The sequence below is a fragment of the Cornus florida genome, unplaced genomic scaffold, assembly GCF_030987335.1.
Source record: "Cornus florida cultivar Cherokee Brave unplaced genomic scaffold, ASM3098733v1 CherokeeBrave_3.0.0_Hap2_Chr04, whole genome shotgun sequence".
Lineage (NCBI taxonomy): Eukaryota > Viridiplantae > Streptophyta > Magnoliopsida > Cornales > Cornaceae > Cornus > Cornus florida.
In genome coordinates this window covers 36,484,308-36,503,462 of record NW_026775574.1, presented here as the reverse complement: position 1 = coordinate 36,503,462, position 19,155 = coordinate 36,484,308, and the positions used below count along the sequence as shown (strand labels likewise).

Sequence of the window (19,155 nt, the reverse complement as noted above, 5' to 3'; positions counted from 1 at the left end):
GCAGCCGATCCAGCAGACCCACCAGTGCCTGCTGATGTACATATGGATATTGATTTAGAGCGAGAGCCACCAGCAGATGAGCTTAAGCATCACTCTCCGGCAAGGTTGCCAGTTCATTCTCAGGAGCAGACTCAGGACATACCGCAGTTTCTCAATCCAGTCATACCTGAAGCTCCAGCTCAGACACCTGGCCCAGGAAAGCGTTTCCAGGCATTGGAGGGTGAGGTTGTCTCTCTCCAGGCAGATGCTGTCTCTCTCAAAGCAGATGTCGTCTCCCTCGGCACAGATGTGGCATCACTCCGCTCAGACGTTCTAGCTGCGTTGCAGGGCATATCTAGAGATATTCGGGGATCACGCCCCACCCGCCCTACATCCTCTGCCTAATCTCTCTACTTGTCTTTCATTTTTTATCCATATATGTGATATTAGATTGGTATTTTGATACAGTTATATTATATTTTTGCGGCCAGTCTGTTGGTCCTATTCCTGTGATGTACTATACATACTGTTTCCATTTTCTATATTATGCATGATATTTTTGGATGTTTGGATTTTATATTAATATATCTGTTTGTGATTGACTCCATTTATCAGGTACATCCCAGTGACTTCAGTGAGAGAGTGCTGCCTGAATTTTTCAGGACCACCTTTTTTCTCTCTCTTTAGTTCAATTTCTTATTCCATTTACACTTGCATGTCCACTGTGCACTATTATTATCCCCTTTATTGTCTAATGAACTTTTATCCAGTACCATCTTTTTAGGACCACAGTTAATCCCAAGTTTGGGGGGTTATACCACCCCCTTTGGATACTTGTGTCTTGACCATTCTTTGCTTAGCTTCACTGGTATACTCTTTCCTTTGTTCTCTTTGCACATTGAGGACATTGTGCCATTTAAGTTTGGGGGAATGGATGCTGTTACAGTATTTGTTTGAACTTCAAAATTTTGAGCATGACTTGTTTATTTGAGGAATTTTCTATGATTGGTCCATAACTAGCGATAATTTTGATCTTTTGAGGACTATATTACTTAAAATTTAAAAACTGCATGACTTGAGAGTCCAATACTCCTTGTATACCTTGTGGATGCCATTTAGGAGTAAATTTTTCGAAAGATTGATATCATGCTTGCACTTATGGTCCACATCATCCTGATTTTGTGATTATTTTAAGATTCACTCTAGGATTCTACACCAGCACAAGCACACACTAGCATTCATTTGTGGGGTACATGTTTTGTTGATTATTGAATTAGTTATATCCCAATTGGGCTAGTAATGCATTGAAAGCTTTCATTCGTGATAAAGGTGGATAAAAAACCCTTTTCATTGAGTAACCGGGATTCTAGCCTCATCAAGCACTGAATTTCTCGCGCTGAAAGGTGGAGGGCCCAAACTCTAGGTTAATAATTGAACTTGTTTATCCAAAAAAATAAAAAAACCAATAAAAAGTCCTTCTCCCAAAAGGTGAGAAGTGGGAAATGATTAGATGGAGGTTGTTTTGATTTGTAACCTAGTTGATTTGAGCTTGTAAGTCCTTAGGGGTGTTTGAACGCCTAATGCCCTAAAGCCATCTGGTTCGAGAGTCATTGACCTAATGCTCGACCTCATGAATCGCTAGAAAGCTTAATAGATCAACACATTGCACTATGTTTCCATCCTTGATCCTTAGGGATATAAAAAAAAAAAAAAAAAAATCAAGTGAAAAGAATAAGTGCACCTAGAATAATAAAGCTTTAATAAAAGGTCTACTTTTTGTCTTGATGATCGGTACTAGATTTGTGTGCTAGTTTGAGGGTAAGGATGTGATCATTTCTTTAGTTAGCTTAGATAGCAACATACTTGATGCCAGTCCACTCAAAAGGATTCTAGTGTTGTTTTGATTTGCATGATCATTTTCTTGATGTGTGGAGGACCATACTTGCTTGCTAGATGTTGAAATTTTGGGAGATTGCTTGGAAAGGGTTTAAAAACTGCATACTTGAGGTAGTTTTCTCCTAATGCTTGTTTACAACATTGGTGCCTTTCTAGTGAGAAAAAACTTAATGTTTGTGGGTATCATTTCTGGAAACCCTCACGAGACTTCACTCGTCCACTAGGGGTAACCTAGGGGTTTAAAAGGCTTGTTGTATATGCTAAATGTAATCATGTTCCATACGAAAGTGGCGTTATCCATTTATTGTTTTCTAGTTCATAGTTGTATAGTTGTTCATTTCATTCCTTTACTTTATAGTTTATTGCTAGGGACTAGCAATACTTAAGTTTGGGGGTGTGATGAGCCCGGAAAAGTGCGCATTTAAACCCCTTAAGCTTAGGTATTCTAGGACCTTTATCTATCTTACTTTCCCGTTTTAGACTAATTTCATGTTATTGTCCTTTTTAGGTACTTATCCCCAAAATAAGCTAATTCAGCCGAATAAGAGCTTAAAAGAAGCTAACTCAAGCTGGATGGAAGAAAGGAGCAAAGTGGAAGCAGATTGAAGCAAAGTATGGGATTCCGCAGGTTCGATCGATCACAAGTACACTTCAATCGATCGAAAGTTCATCGATCTAGACATTTCAAGATGCATCCAAGCTCTTTTGTCCTTATCCAAAGATCCCACAAAGTTCGATGGATCCAACAATTCTCAGATCGATCGAAAAAATTCCATCTTATCCTATTGTACCACCCCACCTACCACTTTTGTCTCTTTCCCCAAAATATCTCAGATCTGTCCTTATCCAAAAAGGCGCCGCCATGGGAGGATCGATCTAGCCAAAGTTTGATAGATCTTAGCCACGTTCGATTGATCTCACCACAAGTTCGATCGATCGAACTTCCTCAAGCCCGAAAAAAGATAAAATCCAGCTCATTAAAGGCTGGCTCTTGTCCCTCTTAATTTGAATTTAGAATTCATTGTTCATACACCTAGGGGAAGGGGTAATCTTAATCATTCTACTTCTACAATGGAAGTACATAATGAGGACTATGTGGAGGACCTTGGTTACATAGACCAACAAGGTATGCTCCACCCCAATGTGCATCATAATAACATGCAAGTACCATTAGGCATGCCGAGGCCATTCATTCACCCACCACAATAACAATGCCAAGTTCCATTGAGAATGCCTAGGCCAATGTTTGTTCCATAACCTCCCATAGTTCAAGGCAATCAAGGTGCCCATGTTGCACCTCCAATTGTTAACCCTCCCCTTGCTTTAAGAGATCACTTTGTGCCTAATGAATATAATGCACCCAGATGCATTCAATTGCCACCATTTAGAGCACACCACTATGAAATCAAACCACAAACCATTCAAATGCTTCCTAACTATCATGGACTTCCAAGTGAAGAACCTTACAAGCATTTGGATGAGTTTCTTGAAGTATGTTCCACCGTGAGATACACGGACATGTCGGAAGAGGTCTTAAGGCTTAAACTTTTTCCTTTCACCCTTAAAGATAAGGTAAAATATTGGTTCAACAATCTTAGGCCTTTTTCAATAACTTCTTGGGCAGAAATGCAACAAGAGTTCTTGAAGAAATACTATCCGGTTTCTAAGACCAATACTATGAGAACCTCAATTCGAGAGTTTTCACACGGGGATGGGGAAACGTTCCAGGAGGCATGGGAAAGATTCAATGAATTGCTTAGGAAGTGTCCACATCATGACATGCCCAAATGGCAATTAGTTCAATATTTCTTTGAGAGTTTATCCGATAATTACAAGGGCACGGTTGATGCTTCCATGGGTGGCTCTTACGTTGATAGGCATGAGGATGACGTGTGGCGTCTTTATGAAAGCATGAGTGAAAATTCTTTGCATCGAACTTTATCTTCTAAGAATGGTAGGAATTCAAATGGAAGGAAGAGTGTTGCCTTGTATCAAGTTGACAACTCCAATGATATAGCCGCCGAGATGAAATCCTTATCTCAAAGGTTTGATCAATTCTTGATCAATCAAAACTCGGCGAATCAAATGCCTTCCGCCCTAATCATGTTCATCATCGTGTATCTAATGAATCATGTGTGACTTGTTCAAGTGTCTTGCATTCTACTTCAAATTGTCCCACGGACATGTGCAAAATGACAACCATGAGCAAGCCAATGCTATTTTCGCTAACCAAGGGAATAATCCCTATGACAATCATTATAATCCTAGTTGGAGGAACCATCCGAACTTTTCTTGGAAAAGCCAAAGGGTAGGCTCAAACCCTCCCCAAGGTGGTTTCCAAGGGAAGTATGTTCTGCCACCAATGCAAGGCCAAGGTTCCTAAGGTTTTAGATTATCATTTCAATCCCATGGTAATTAATTTTCTAATTCTCATTTTCCTAATCAACCATCTTATTCTCAAGGAAACTCTAGGAGTGCCGCCTTTGAAGAGAAAGTTTTGACCGCTCTAGGCACTCTAGAGGCGAACACTCAATTGCTTCATTCTCATTCTCAATCCATTGCTAAGCTAGAAACCCAAGTAGGGCAAATAGCTAGTACTTTAAAAGCTAGAGAGAATGGGAAAATGCATTTGAATACCCCACCAAAGAAACAATGTGTTGTGGAGACTCATTCCTTATCAGAAAGTCCCATAATAGAGCATGTCAATGCGGTGACAACCTTGAGAAGTGGGAGAATCATTGACAACCAAGTAGGTGTGTCTAATGAAGAGAGTGAACCGGTGCAACCCAAAGTTGACACTCATCCCATTTCACATTTTATTCCTCCTTTATTGCATATGCATGATCATTCAAATGAGAAAGTGTCAAAAAGTGATTTGAAAAGTAAGATCAAAAATGATTTGAAAAATGAATCAAAGCATGATTTGAAAAATTCTTGTGTTGATGATGTTTCAAAGAAGGATTTTGAAATTGTTTTTGAGCCAAGAGCTCCATTTCCAGAAGCCTTGAAAAGATCCATTTATCTTGACAAGCAAAAGACAAAGACAAATGAAATCATTGATGTGTTTAGGCAAGTAGTGAAGGCTAACCTTCTGCTTTTGGATGCAATCAAGTAAATTCTGGCTATGCCAAGTTTTTAAAAGATCTTTGCACCCAAAAGAGGAAGAACAAAAGCCAAACACCTAGGAAAGTGGTCTTGACCGAGCAAGTGAGCTCTATTTTGCAACATAACACTCTTCCAAAGTTCAAGGACCCTGGTTCACCTACCACTTCATGCATCACTGGTGACCATGTCATTAATCGGGCTCTTCTACACTTAGGAGCAAGTGTTAATCTTCTTCTATACTCGGTATATGTCAAATTAGGCTTAGGAGACTTGAAACTGACGTCGTTGGTTTTGTAACTTCCGACCGATCCATCAAAAAGCCTAGGGGTATCATTGAAGATGTATTGATTAAGATTGATAATTTTTCTTCCCCGTTGATTTTGTTGTCATTGACACGAAACCGGTCCCGAATCCTAAGAGCCAAATTCCCGTTATCCCTGGCCGTCCTTTCTTGGCAACCGCGAATGCTAACATTAATTGTAGGACGGGGGTAATGAAGATCTCATTTGGCCACATGAAGGTGAAGTTGAATATCTTCAATCCAACCCCGAATTCATTTGACAAGCATGAAGAAGTGAATGTTGTAGAGAAATGCCATGCTAATAAATGTAAAGGAATAGAGTCTTTGCTTGAAACCAAAATTTCAAAAGGGTTGTCTTCGACACTGAATTCGAAAAAAGTTGTTTCAAAATCTTGTTTTGAAAGGGCATGGAAGCCCAAAGATCACATTAAAAAAGGACCAACAAGTTCCTTTGAGCCTAATCCAACAAGTTCTCCAGGGAACCATTTGTTGGGTGGAGTTCAAAGTACTTATCACCCTAGTAAGGAGGGGATGCACTACAAGATGTTTGATATGGGCTAAAAGAGCCCAACGTCTTGCTAGAGACGTTAAAGACTTGTACATTTCATAGGGTGTCACAACCCTATTCCTCCTTCATTTCTATTTTAAATTTCATTTCTTGCGAAGTCTAGATATTTGTTTTAGGTTCATATACATTGCTAGGAACTGTGATTAGGATTGCATGCACTTTTATGTTGAAAATGGACATTTTGTCCCTGTTCGATCGATCTCAAAAGATGTTCGATCGATCGAACTCCATACCTGCATCCAAACCTGTATCCAATCATCTCTCTATCCAATCGTTCGAAGAAAACCTGCATATTTCAGCTCTCTGTCTGATCGATCGTAAATTATTCGATTGATCCAGATTCATCTTGGATCGATCTGCAGTCTCAACACTTAGAAAAATTTTAAACCTGCATCTAACCTGCATCCAAAGACCTCTCTGTCCCATCGTTCAAACATGTCTGCAGATTTTTGCATGTTCGATTGATCGGAGTACTTCTGAGATCGATCTTGGAGAAATCGATCTCTGTTCTTTGATTTACTATTTGGACTTTAACTTTGACTTTTGTTTCAAATTTAAACTAAAAAAAAAAAAAGAAGGAAAGAAAGATAAATTGTCAAAAATACAAAAATATTTCTGTTTCTTTTATTTTGTTTTTTTTTTTTTTGAAAAACTTAAATATTTTCAATTTTCCATTTTTAATTTTTCATTTATTTTTATTCTATTTTATTCATTTTCCAAACAAAATCCAAAAAAAACATTTTTGATTTTTAATTTCTAATTTTTAAGTTTTTGATTTTTAAATTTTAATTTCCTAAAATTCAAAAATAGTTTTAATTTTTAATTATTTTTTTTTCGGAAAAATCTAAAAATTTCAAAAATAATTTTGTCATTTAAGAGGAGAGATTGATTCCAGTTTGATCGATCTGAGGATTCAGTTCGATCGATCGAAGTGAAAAGGAAATGTTTTTAAAAATCGAACCTAGGGTCATTCGATCAATTTGAAAGAAATCGATCTTCAAACCCTAGACCCCATCGCCGTTGCAAACCTTCTCTTCCATCTCCGGTGAACCCTCCGGCGACTTCATCTCATCCCGAATCTCTCTCCCTCATCCCAGATCTTGGATTTCATTTGCCTCTCTCTCCTTTGATCCACTTCTCTCGGTTTCGGGGTAAGATTCGAGATTTCTCTTTTGATTTCAAGCTTTATATTGATGAATCCCTGTTTTCAATGCTAGATTTCAAGTTTTCCATGTTTAATCGTGCCATTTTTGAAGCTTTGACCCATTGTAGATATGTGTATATATAAGTGTATATATCGGTTTTATTTTTTTGAATTTGATTTTTGATTTTGGGGGTCACGGGCCTAATCAAATTACCAAAATTATTAATTTGTTGTGTAGAGGGGCCCACGAGCTTGCTTGTGAGGCCTCCGTGCCATCCACGTCACAGATCTGTGACTTTTCAAATTTCACCTCACAGTTCCATCGATCGAACTTTTTCTCAGATCAATCTGTAATAGATCGATCTCACTTATTCAAGATCGATCGAACTTACATCGATCTCACATTTTTGTGATCGATCGAACTTCACAGATTTGCATCACACACTTCACACACCATCTCTCGTGTTTCATGCTATCTCATACATGCCCAATGCCTGTATTTTCCACATTTGATGCATTCCATACTTATACTGTCTAAGCATGAGTCACTTAATGTCATTTATTTCTTATGACTTGCATAGATTCATGTCCTTTATTCTGTTTTGTCTATCTTATTTGACATACATGTTTCTATATGCTATGCCTTATTTCCTTATTCAGCTACTGACTTGTTCTGCAAGTTTTTCTTTTATTTTGCAGGCCATGGCTAGGGTTAAGACAGTTACCCGTGTACATTATCATCGCAGAGTCAGGCGGAGATTAGACGACCAAGTAGGCCCATCTCATGTCTAGGACCCCATTCCTAAGCCAGAGCCAGAGCAGATACAGGACCAGTCAGAGGCAGATACAGCTCAGTCCCCATCCGCTGACTCTATACTACAGTCTTCGGCTACCACATCATCTTCTTCAGCTGAGGCTAAGCATGTACCATCTCCTTCGCCACCACCGGTACAGCCAGACCTGGTCCCCGAGAGACCTGACAGGAGATACTCATTCCTTCGGGTGGTGCATGAGTTGGTGTTCGATATTTCTTTCTTCTCCCGGTATCTACTGACCCGGTCAGGTTACGATAATCTTGACCGGAGGGGTCTTTCAGCTATATATGCCCCAATCACCTATCTAGTTTATCCGCGGCTTGTTCGGTTATTCTACCAGCATCTCCGTCCTGCCCCGGGTAACTTATCAGAGTTGTAGACCACTATCGATGGTTACCCCATCCGGATCACAGTTGATACTCTAGCGAGATCATCCCGATGTCCTCATGTCTGCCCTCCCGATGTTTATTATCCTATTTTGGAGAGGAGGCCTTCTTACACAGACATAGTTGTGGCACTCACAGGCCACTATATAGATGGCGAGCTTTTCGCCACTCAGACTTTTCTGCCTGATGAGCTATGGTTCTACGATTCGGTCCTATACCGAAGCGTATTTATGGCAGGCCATAAGATCCAGAGGCGGTCTGATTTTCTTGTTGTTTTATATAGATTATACACAGGCCACTGGGTTTCTATTCCAGCACTCTACTGGAGTGTCATGATGAAGTTATATTCCACTTACATTAGCAAGACAAAGCCCAGGCGAGCTACTTTTCTACCATTTGGCCATCTGATCACCAAGATACTCTGAGACCAGCGCCATCCTATCCGTACGGATGAGCGTCCAGAGATAGGAGCTTGCCACTTTGGTAAGCAGGATTGGGATAAGAGCTACAATGCTCTTATCAAGTGTTTACGCGAGGAGGTAGTTTTAGCAGCTAAGGAGCTTGAGATAAAGGAGATGGAACAGGCAGCAGCTACAGCAGTAGCAGCCGATCCAGCAGACCCACCAGTGGCTGCTGATGTGCATATGGATATTGATTTAGAGCGAGAGCCACCAGCAGATGAGCTTAAGCATCACTCTCCGGCAGGGTTGCCAGTTCATTCTCAGGAGCAGACTCAGGACATACCGCAGTTTCTTAATCTAGTTATACTTGAGGCTCCAGCTCAGGCACCTGGCCTAGGAAAGCGTTTCCAGGCATTGGAGGGTAGGGTTGTCTCTCTACAGGCAGATGTTGTCACTCTCAGAGCAGATGGCGTCTCCCTCAGCACAGATGTGGCATCACTCCGCTCAGACGTTCTAGCTGCGCTGCAGGGCATATCTAGAGATATTCGGGGATCACGCCCCACCCGCCCTACATCCTCTGCCTAATCTCTCTACTTTTCTTTCATTTTTTATCCATATATGTGATATTAGATTGGTATTTTGATACTGTTATATCATATTTTTGAGGCCAGTCTGTCGGCCCTATTCCTGTGATGTATTATATATACTGTTTCCATTTTCTATATTATGCATGATATTTTTGGATGTCTGAATTTTATATTAATATATTTGTTTGTGATTGACTCCGTTTATCAGGTACATCCCAGTGACTTTAGTGAGAGAGTGCTGCCCGAATTTTTCAGGACCACCTTTTTCCTCTCTCTTTACTTCAATTTCTTATTCCATTTACACTTGCATGTCCAATGTGCACTATTATTATCTCCTTTATTGTCTAATGAACTTTTATCCAGTACCATCTTTTCCGGACCACAGTTAACCCCAAGTTTGGGGGGTTATACCACCCACTTTGGATACTTGTGTCCTGACCATTCTTTGCTTAGCTTCACTAGTATACTCTTTCCTTTGTTCTCTTTACACATTGAGGATATTGTGCCATTTAAGTTTGGGGGAATGGATGCTGTTACAGTATTTGTTTTAACTTCAAAATTTTGAGCATGACTTGTTTATTTGAGGAATTTTCTATGATTGGTCCATAACTAGTGATAATTTTGATCTTTTGAGGACTATATTACTTAAAATTTAAAAACTGCATGACTTGAGAGTCCAATACTCCTTGTATACCTTGTGGATGCCATTTAGGAGTAAATTTTTTGAAAGATTGATATCATGCTTGCACTTATGGTCCACATCATCCTGATTTTGTGATTATTTTAAGATTCACTCTAGGATTCTACACCAGCATAGGCACACATTAGCATTCATTTGTGGGGTACATGCTTTTTTGATTATTGAATTGGTTATATCCCAATTGGGCTAGTAATGGATTGAAAGCTTTCATTCTTGATAAAGGTGGTTAAAAAACCCTTTTCATTGAGTAACCGGGATTCTAGCCTCATCAAGCACTGAATTTCTGGCGCTGAAAGGTGGAGGGCCCAAACTCTAGGTTAATAATTGAACTTGTTTATCCAAAAAAATAAAAAAACCAATAAAAAGTCCTTCTCCCAAAAGGTGAGAAGTGGGAAATGATTAGATGGAGGTTGTTTTGATTTGTAACCTAGTTAATTTGAGCTTGTAAGTCCTTAGGGGTGTTTGAACGCCTAATGCCCTAAAGCCGTCTGGTTCGAGAGTCATTGACCTAAAGCTTGACCTCATGAATCGTTAGAAAGCTTAATAGATCAACACATTGCACTATGCTTCCATCTTTGATCCTTAGGGATAGAAAAAAAAAAAAATCGAGTAAAAAGAATAAGCGCACCTAGAATAATAAAGCTTTAATAAAAGGTCTACTCTTTGTCTTGATGATCGGTACTAGATTTGTGTGCTAGTTTGAGGGTAAGGATGTGATCATTTCTTTAGTTGGCTTAGATAGCAACATACTTGATGCCGGTCCACTCAAAAGGATTCTAGTGTTGTTTTGATTTGCATGATCATTTTCTTGATGTGTGGAGGACCATACTTGCTTGCTTGATGTTGAAATTTGGGAGATTGCTTGGAAAGGGTTGAAAAATTGCATATGCTAAATGTAATCATGTTCCATACGAAAGTGGCATTATCCATTTATTGTTTTCTAGTTCATAGTTGTATAGTTGTACATTTCATTCCTTTACTTTACAGTTCATTGCTAGGGACTAGCAATACTTAAGTTTGGGGGTGTGATGAGCGCTGAAAAGTGCGCATTTAAACCCCTTAAGCTTAGGTATTCTAGGACCTTTATCTATCTTACTTTCTCGTTTTAGACTAATTTCATGTTATTATCCTTTTTAGGTACTTATCCCCAAAATAAGCTAATTCAGCCAAATAAGAGCTTAAAAGAAGCTAACTTAAGCTGGATGGAAGAAAGGAGCAAAGTGGAAGCAGATTGAAGCAAAGTATGGGATTCAGCAGGTTCGATCGATCACAAGTACACTTCAATCGATCGAAAGTTCATCGATCTAGACATTTCAAGATGCATCCAGGCTCTTTTTTCCTTATGCAAAGATCCCACAAAGTTCGATGGATCCAACAATTCTCAGATCGATCGAAAAAATTCCATCTTATCCTGTTGTACTACCCCACCACCACTTTTGTCTCTTTCCCCAAAATATCTCAGATCTGTCCTTATCCAAAAAGGCGCCACCATGGGAGGATCGATCTAGCCAAAGTTTGATAGATCTCAGCCATGTTCGATCGATCTCACCACAAGTTCGATCGATTGAACTTCCTCAAGCCCGAAAAAAGACAAAATCCAGCTCATTAAAGGCTGGCTCATGGTTTAATCATTGGAGGAATATTGAAGTGCAAGCCCAGACTATTGAGTGTGACATTTTAACCTACCTATATAAGGAATATGAGCCATTCTTGAGAGCATACTTGACATAACTTACATATTGTATAACATATTCTTGGAGAGGAGGGTGGAGACATTCTTGAGAGGTTTTCCATCTACTTTAAGAAGAGGAGCATTTCTACTATGGAGATAGCCCTTGAGGGTTGGAGGACACCATTTATGAGTGGCTAGACATCTTCTTGGGGCTAGAGTTAGCCCTCAGCATGTTTTCTTTATCTTGATTCATGTATTTTTGAGGGGATTTGTGTTGTAATACATGTTTTGACATATTTATATACATAGATCTTGTTTATTCAATGATTTGTGTGGTTTAATTCTTCCAAGTGACCATTTCATTATATCCATATGTCTATGTATGCTAGAATAGATGTTCATGTGTTTATCTCTATTTCTTATATTGTTGATGCATGTCTATGTGTATTAATGCTATAGATCTAGAGATTGTCAAGACATAGTGCTTAATAGAATGCTCTTGTGGTTTATTTGATGGTTCATACTCATTTCTTGATGGATTGTGCCTCTCCTTTAGTCTAATTAGTTTAATTTTTTTGTCATTAGCTTAGATGTAGTTTAGTTACCTTAGTTGTTAAATAGGAGGACAATCCATGCTTATTGTTTGATGTTCCATACTTATGAATGCAAGTAGTATATTTCTTTAATTTTGTGATGTGTTTGGATTGTGAGCTTAAAGAAGGATTAATGGCTTACTTTGATATATTGTGTTGTCTAGACAATATACACTTTCTTGGTCGTCCATGTTTGTTGAAAACCACACACACACTCACTCTTGTTGCAACATATGCTTTCCCCTCATTAATTGTGAATTGAGTATAGAGAAAAGTGATGCTTAGTGGTGATCTCTAAATCCCAAGACCTCTCTCTCTTGTTTTTTTCTATCCTTTAATCACTTGCTTGATATTGATCTTGTTTAGTCTTAATTATAATTTAATCAACCAAACAACCAACGTTTGATCACTCGACCAACTAATCCTAAGCCTTGTTTCCACTACTAGTGCACCCTTAATCGCTTGGGACAATCCCTACTCACCCTAACTATATTTTTAATTAGAGGTAGTAGTGGCATTTTTAAATTTAAAACTTGGCCACATTGCACATTCACTACCATTTGAACATCTCTTTTAGGACTCGGTCCTATAATATCACTAGACCTTTCTAATGTATAAAGATTGAATCTTTGAAAGAAAATGAGAGTTTTGAGTTCTGTCACTATAAAATTAAACTCAAGGTACTTATTATGTCACTAGACCTTTTTAAAGTATAAAGATTGAATCGTTGAAAGAAAATTCGAGTTTAACGTATTGGAGTTCCCTATAAAATCGCGAAGAGTGTTTTAATGACTAAAGATTGAATCTTCGAATAAAAATAACACAATCAAGGTACCTATTCTATCACTAGACCTTTTTAATGTACAAAGATTGAATCTTTGAAAGAAAATGAGAGTTTTGAATTTAATTTATTCGAGTTCCCTATAAAGTCGCGAAAAGTGTTCTAATGACAAAATGATTGAATCTTTGAATGAAAATACCTTAATCAAGGTTCCTATAATGTCACTAGACATTTCTAATGTATAAAGATTGAATCTTTGAAAGAAAATGAAAGTTTTGAGTTAAACTTATTCGAGTTCCCTTTGTCGTCTTGAGAAGTGTTTTTATAAGTAAAGATTAAATCTTTGAATGAAAATACCTCAATCAGGGTACCTATTATGTCACCAGGCCATTTTAATGCATCATCATCAATCAGATCCGAGAAACTTCTATACAAAATGAAGCTCTCCTTACACACTTCGGATACAATTTCCATTTATCTGATAGCAATACCGAATCAGAAGAACAAAATAAATGTTTTTTCTGATCAATCCGATACCGAAGAATCCCATAACTCTGCTAATTCAGCATCTTCCGAATCCGTTGATGAGGAAATATAAGTTGATCCATAGCCTCACACATCCTCTTCTCATCGTAGAAAGCGTGTTTCTAACACTATTCTTGATGAATCATTTTATGGTGATTTTCCTACATCAGAAGAAATGCATCCAGCAGAAGAAACTGCTATCCTAGCCTCTGGTACACCTGCCGGGACTTCTAAAGCAGCAGATCCTAAACTGCTTCTGCCACGTCCTATAAGTATGATTATATGACCTTTCCTACCCTTACCGGAAAGGATGATCTCAATAAGTTTCCCATTTCACAACATGGTACTTATCTCGACCTTACAAATGTTCCCTATAAGGATCAACTCAAAACAATCGATGAATGGGCACAATCCCTAGCGATTCTGGTTAATAACCAGAAAGCCCTCTGGAAAAGAGATCGTTTTTTCGATTACATCTAAGCAACCCTACAAGGTGATGCTCTTGATTGGCTCCGCCAATGGGATCAAACTCCTCAAGGTCAGCGATAGAAAGACGAGCGCCTTAACAACTTTGATAACCTTGACGGTGTCTTATGTGGGTTTGTCAAAATCCTCAAAGAAGAACTAGTCGGCCATACCGGTGAAGTACTTCTTTCCGACGATGCAAATTTCACTCTTTCGAAAATCGAATTGTGTGACATTTGTCAATTTCCTAAATACGTTAAGATATTTAGTAAATATTTTAGGCGTCTTCCTCCAAATTCTATGGAACATTGGTTACCTCAATATTTCCATATACTTCTAAGTCCTTAGGATGAATTAGCCATTAAAGGCTATCCCGATTTTCTTACCCGGATTAAACGAACCGATAACCTTGGTTATTGTACCAATTTCATCTATCGTCTAATCAATAGAAAATGTTTGGAAACCAAAGCCAAAAAACAGGTGAAGAATCAAATTAGTAACACCTCTGAAGGCCATCGGTGTTGCGACAAGATTCTTCAAGAAACTTGGAAAGTTGGCTGTGCACCCAGCCGATCTACCACTTCACGCCGTTCCTATAAGAAACCAAAACAGTTTAAATGGCGAAAATGGAAGAAAGGTAAAAAAACCTATTCAGAAATCCAAGAAGTATGTTAAACCAACATCTTCTCCAACTTCTACTTCTAAACGAAGCAAAGGATGAAAAGGAAAGAAAATTCCTGAGATCAAAAAAGACTGCAAGTGCTACATTTGCAATGAACCAGGTCATATTGCACCTAATTGCCCACAAAAAGGCAAAAGTGCATCTAAGATGATTAAATGCCTTAACGCAGAAATCTCTGTGTCGTTTATGGCAATGATCTATCAGATTCTGAAGGTATTCTTTATGAAATTTCAAGTCAATTCTCAGAATCAAGTGATAGTGATGATAGTGAAGAAGATATTTGTATGATGCAATTTACTTCTCCACAACCTAACGAAACCTCTAACATTAAATTAAGTAGTGTTATTGGTGAAGAAGTCTAGTTTACGAACGAATAACTCATTCAGTTCACTAAACTCCAAAAGCTGAAGAAAGAAGAAGTCTACAAAACTTCCAAGTTCTCTATATTTTCAAAAAGGATCCTTGAACAATTCGGCGGTGATACCACTATCGATTACACCTCAAGTGGTAGATGTGGATTCAATATCCTCAACAATGACAAGATTACGAGATGGAAACAACATAATCCTCTCGCACGATATATTCATATCGGAATGGTTCAGATGAAGATTACTTCTCTGTTTCGCAAAGGAACTGATCAACCAGTCCTTGCCCTCGTTATGGATAATCGATTCCATAATCCGGTTGATGCCCTCATTGGTGGCGTTCAATCCAATCTTGTTAATAATGTAATTTGGTTTAAAATTAAACCAAATTATTTTGTCTCTCTTTTAGATCCAAACATTAAGAAAGTTCTTCAAGTCAAACTTCAACTTTCCAATCTCAAAATGGATTTTGATTCTCCAAGTCTTGGAATACAGTGGAAAGTTCTCTACGAACTTACTCGTGAACCCGAAACTGCCACCATTCCTATAATTGACTCGAAACTAGTCACTTTTTTGAACCACGTCCCTTTGATTCAGTATTTGAACCAAAATTACTCAAATGGACGGATCTCGAAATTCCTCGCAATTGGTTATTCGAAAACATCAATTCAAAACCAAAATTATGTATAACTGAGCCTATTATTACCACTATTTAGGCTTCTGGTTCAAATCTTTATATCACCAATAAAGAGAAGCAACCACAATTGCAAAAATCAGCCTCAGCTCGCTTATCTAGCAATTCCTCTGGATGGGATAAACTCCTTCCACCACGAACATCTAATGTTCAAATCTCAGATCTTCCACCTCGCAGACAATTTACATGGACAGAAAAAGGAAAAGCCCCCGTAAATGCACCTTTCCTTCCTGGATCCACTCAATCCATGAAGTCCGCTCGATTTTTTCATTTCAAACAAGGAAATGATGAAATCCTTATGGCCCCTTTTCAAGGAAAAAAGCGAAAGTATGCCTATGTAAATGGTATCCTCAACTTCAAAGGTTACAAACCTTATAGTTTATGTGTACTTATCGACACCGGAGCGACAACCAGTTGTTGTCGTTACAATGCCATTCCATCTGAAAAATGGCGACAAATGAAACATCCCATTGGAGTTCAAGGTATTGATGCTGAAGCTCCTATAAATGTTATTCAATTTAAAGCAAAAGATATTGCTATTTGGTTAAATGATAAAAAATTCATCATACCAAAATTACTTTGTTTTCCATATATGCATGGTGATTTTATTCTCAGATGTAACTTTATTTACAGTTATCTTCCTTTACAGTTAAATGAAAAAACAATTTCTTTAACTTTAAAAGACAAAACAGTTGTTGAAATATTGATACAAGAAAATTTAGCTTCTATTTGTAATGAAAAATGAAAAATTTTCTCCCCCTAAACGAGAGACGAATGAACTTTTTGTCTTAAAAGAAACTCACTAGTTATATGCTATTTTAAGGCAAAATTTCTCTAACAATCCTTTAACGCTTTGGCAAAGAAGTCCTCATTTTTGCAGCTTAAAACTCAAAGACGATAACGTCATCATTCGTGTAAAACCAATGATCTATCTCTGAAAAGATATTGACAAATTTTAGTGATCAACTTCATGATCTTCTTGAAAAGAAGCTCATCGAACACACCAAAAGCCCTCATAGCAGTCCTGCTTTTATGGTCAGAAACCATAGTGAGGTAAAAAGAGGTAAAACCCGTATGGTAATCAACTATAAACGGCTTAATGAACATTTAATTTTTGATGGATATTTTATTCCTCGAAAAGATGTTCTCATCAATCAGACTCGCGGAGCAAAAATCTTCAGCAAGTTTGATTGTAAAGCAGGTTTTTGGTAAATAAAATTAAGAAAAAAGTCTAAGCCATTAACTGCTTTTAGCATACCACGAGGTCATTATCAGTGGACCGTAATGCCATTCGGTCTCAATACTGCACCTCAAATATATCAAAGATGGATGGACAAGATCTTTAATGACCTTAAAGACTTTGTTGTTGTATACATCGATAATATCTTAGTCTTCTCTAAAACAAGAGAAGAACATAAAAAGCATCTCCACAGTCTTTTAGAAAAACTGAAAAACCATGGGATCATTCTATCTCCAACAAAGATAGATGTCGAATAGGAATCTATTGATTTCCTTGGCCTAGTTTTAACCCAAAAAGGTATAAAACTACAGGATCATGTCATTATAAAGATTCGTGATTTTCCTTATATTATTCAAGATAAAAAGCAGCTACAGAGCTGTTTAGGAATCTTGAATTATGGCCGCAACTTTATTAAAGATTTATCTCAAAAAGAGCTTCCTTTAATAAAGAAGTTATAGAAAGATAAGGTGTTTGATTGGACTGATAACAACACCACTATTGTCCAACAAATCAAACGCGATCTTATCCATATCCCTGAAGTTTATCTTCCCCAAAACAGTGATAAGCTTATTCTTGAAACTGATGCCTCAGACTTTTGTTGGGGTTGTGTGTTAAAAGCTATTCCACAAGACAAGTGGGATGAAGCTATTTTCACCTATCATCAGATATGAGCACGCAAAACTCCTATCCCAAAAAGGCTTCAAAAAGAAGAATTGATTTGTGGATATAATTCTGGAAAATTTAAACCCAATGAACAAAATTATATTATTTATGAAAAAGAACTTCTGGCAATAAAATTAGCAATAAAAAGATTTCATATCTATCTTGCTCCAGAAGATTTTATTATTAGAACTGATAATCAAGCAGTTAAAGATTTCCTAATAAACAAAAAGAATTGCTTAGATGGACGTCGATTAAAATGGTATAATGTCATTGCTCAGTATTCCTTTTCTATTGAACATATTAAAGGTACTAACAATTTTCTTGCAGATTTTTTAAGCAGAAATTATAATGAAATATCTAACCAAGATATTTCTTTACATACAGATGAGTGATCACGGAGGTAAAAAGCCTCTTCCTGACAAAGAAGGTTGGATCACAGTTGCTAAAAAGGCAATCGATAAGCCAACCCCATCACAACCAAACAAATGGTTTGTGGTTTATGCTGGTCACCACCCAGGAATCTACTCTGAATAGAGCGATTGTCACAAACAGTTGCGATCATTCTCTGGTTCATGTTTTAAGGCTTATGATACACTTATAGACGCCCAAACCGTCTTCTATAATGTGGGTCAAGCCTCACAAAAAATGTTTTCTCAACACCAGGAGCAAATAGAAGTAAAAGACTTCTATAATCCCGGCCTTCCAAACAATTTTTACAATGAAATTAATAATGTTTGGAAATGTCATAAAATCGGTGCTCACAAGAAATTCAGGCAACACCTGAGTACTATTACATCGCTTGTAGTTGAACAAACAGCTATGACTGATGAGCTTAAAAAGCTTTGCATCCAAATCTGTCTCACCATTGACTAGGAAAAAGATTTTTCATTATCACAAATAAATTGTTTTCTTAAACTTGCCCAGTTAGTTGGCAAACTAGATTTTCCACAAAATACGTTTGCTAAAATCAATGGTATATGTCTTCTTGAAAAAGCAAGAAACATTTTTTCACCCGAATTGTTTCGAATAACCCTGTCTAAAGCACTGGATCATTCTGTAACAATAAAAAAAATTTACTTTTCAAATCACGAAGACATTAACACTTTCGACGTGATTTATAACGGGAAAACAGTCCCAAAACTAAATCTTTTCATTGTTCCTGGTTTTCCCTGGTCAATGGAACTTGTCGATTGGGGAGTAATTAACAAAATTACTTTCTCATCTCATGACTCTTGGAAAGATTTTCCTGCAATGATCGAAGCAATGACCTACAAAGTCACTGCTCAATGGCAGTACAGTCGAAATCTCACTTTCTGGATCTCTAGTACTATTGGATGGAGAGAAAAAACTCGGTTCTTCCAACCATATCAGATTTGGTTTCTCAAACTCACTGAAGCAGATGAGTATGAGCATACTCACGGAGAGTGTTTTAATGTGTAAAGATTGAATCTTTGAATGAAATTACCTCAATCAAGGTACCTATTATGTCAATGGACCTTTTTAATGTATAAAGATTTAATCTTTGATTTAAAATAAAAGTTTTGAGTTTAACTTATTCGAGTTCCCTATGAAGTTGCGAAGAATGTTTTAATA

General features: G+C 37.6%; 1 pseudogene; it reads right to left on the bottom strand.

Annotated features, from left to right (window-relative positions):
- Positions 1–3,557: 3,557 nt before the first annotated feature.
- LOC132305843 (small nucleolar RNA R71) lies at positions 3,558–3,656 on the bottom strand (annotated as a pseudogene).
- Between the last annotated feature and the right edge of the window lie 15,499 nt (positions 3,657–19,155).